This window comes from Leucopleurus acutus, assembly GCF_964270905.1.
Source record: "Leucopleurus acutus genome assembly, chromosome: 4".
Classification (NCBI taxonomy): Eukaryota; Metazoa; Chordata; class Mammalia; order Artiodactyla; family Delphinidae; genus Leucopleurus; species Leucopleurus acutus.
Genome location: NC_139146.1, coordinates 83,515,282 through 83,517,682, shown reverse-complemented (window position 1 = coordinate 83,517,682; position 2,401 = coordinate 83,515,282). Strand labels below are relative to the sequence as shown.

General features: G+C 42.0%; 1 pseudogene across 1 annotated transcript; it reads right to left on the bottom strand.

Moving 5' to 3' along the window:
* Positions 1-538: 538 nt before the first annotated feature.
* On the bottom strand, positions 539-1,152 carry LOC309960878 (large ribosomal subunit protein eL15-like; annotated as a pseudogene). The gene has a single exon. The product of its transcript is annotated as a large ribosomal subunit protein eL15-like (transcript).
* Between the last annotated feature and the right edge of the window lie 1,249 nt (positions 1,153-2,401).

Here is a 2,401-nt window from a genome sequence, read left to right as displayed (position 1 = left end):
CATATATGGAGTAGCAAATTAAGTCTAAAAACGTGGGCCCTAGTCAACTTTATTTTTTGGCATTATGATCATGATAAAGGATCACGACATCCTTCACATTTCCAAGGAAAACCCAATTTAAAGTTTGTCCTTGCCAAACTCCATAAAACAGCCACTTTAGAGTAAACTAGCAGAGCATTGCATCACCCCAATAAAGCTGTAGGTTTCATCACATGCACCAACAAATCTACATGGCTAGTTTCTGAGCTCCTCTTTTACAGAATTTTACACCTATTGTTACCAGACAGCATTTTAAACACGGACATATCAACTACCTAATAAAGCAAAAAACAAAGGCATTTTCCCCTTATTAGAAACAAGACACACCATCACTTAAAATCTTCAAACATTATTGGACTTTAACTTTCAGAATTTGACAATGCATTCAATGAAGCAATCTGCAGACAACTAGTTTTAACAGACAGATTAAAAAACTTTTAAGCAGACGTGGATGTCCTAAACTGTTTATTAGGTAAGAATTTTACAAACATTTCTTATATTAGCGGTAGCGGTGGACCTGGAGAGTATTGCACCTTCTCCAGGCTGCGCGGCGAGAACCACCGATCGTGTGGTGGAACTTGTGGCCCTTGCCGAGGCCGCGGCTCTTCCTGCCTGCAGACGTCAGCCCCCGCATCTCCCTGTGCTTGTGGACTGGCTTGGTGATCCACTGGGTGTCAGGGTTTCTTCTGATAGCTTTATGGAAGGGATCAATGAGGATAACCTCAAAAAATTTGTACGTAGAATCTTCACCCACCCAGTAAGAATTCAGGATCCTCAGGGCCCCACAGTGGCGCCCCGCTCGCTCCTCGGCAACAGACTTAAGGCTCCGGCCAATCTTGAGCTGGTTGACGCCATGGTGGACGGGCTTGCCGTAGGTGGCGCCCTTCGGGACCGGGCGTTTGCGGCCACCGCGGCGCACGCGAACCCTATATATCACATAACCTTTCTTGGCCTTGTAGCCCAGCCTGCGCGCCTTGTCGGGCCGGGTGGGGCGCGGGGCCCGGTGCAGCGCCGAGAGCTGGCGGTACTGCCAGCAGCGCACCCTGAGCAGAAACCGCATCACGTCCACTACTTCTTCCTCCACAGCTCCTGGATGTACTTGTAAGCGCCCATCTCGGCTCACCTGATGGCTGCCACCAAACGGAAAGGCAAGTCTTTACCTTTTAACCGGCTTCTTCTCAACAATGTATGAGTAAACGGGTTTAATAGGTAGTCTGTTGTTGTTTTATTATACTTATGAGACTTAGGGAATAAACTGTGCACCTCTAGAATTACAAAAAAGTATGAATAATAATTGTTCAATAATTAGCAAAGATCAAACTAACAGCATAAAAAACGGTAGCAGACTATACAAATTTTATACAGCGCATACACTGTCCTAATGCTTACCATGTGCTAGGGACTGTTTGAGTGTTTTACACACTTTAAAATAATTTAATTAACATATTAACCCTAAAAAGTAAGTTCTATTATTATTCATATTTTACATATGGGAAAACTGAGCCACAAAAAGGGTAAGTAAATTGCCTAAGGTCACACAAAAAGTGGTAGTCTGAATTCACACTCAGATAGCCTGGCTGCAAAATCCATGTTCTTAAATTCTATGCTACCTGCCTAGCATTGAACAAAAACAAGATAATACAATTAGAAGAGGAATGTTCAGAAATAAAAGGAAAAAGATGATAATATGCATCTGAGCAATCACCTACGCTTTGAAACAAAAAGATAAGCATTGATGAATATATGTGGTCAATTTCGTATGACTGAAGTCAATTCAAGGGCATGATGTCTCTGTAGGGGGCTGCAGTTTCAGACTAACCTGGAATGTAGATCAGGTTTACCGGGTGTATATTTACATGAGATACTGAGTTGCTTTCCGTGAAGAGAGAGGCAGCCTGCCTTAATATGGAGCAGTTAAGAGCACAGAGCTGGAGCCAGCATGCCTGGGTTTGAAGCTTGAATCTTTCTTTTATTAGTTGTGTTACCTTGAACAAGTTAACCTTTCTCTGCTGCGGTTTTCTCATCTGTGAAATGTGGCTAATAAGAGTACCTGATTCTTAGATTTGGAATAAGAATTAAATAGGTTAATGTTATAAAGTATTTAGGATAGTGTTTGGCACAAATTGTTTTATTAATGTTTTAAGTAAAGATGAATTTGGTGGGATTAAACTTGACTCCATAAGAGTGTTAGGCTTGGAGAGAAGAAATGCTATGTGGTTTTTAGTGCTATGTGGTTTGTCACTCGAATCCTTCACCAGCCCACCTCATGAACTTGTGTGTAGTTACTAGGAAGAAGAAAGTAATCTGTAATTTAAATCTACAGCAGTGGTTTTACCAAAAATTTGGTAGAATTGGGGTGAGG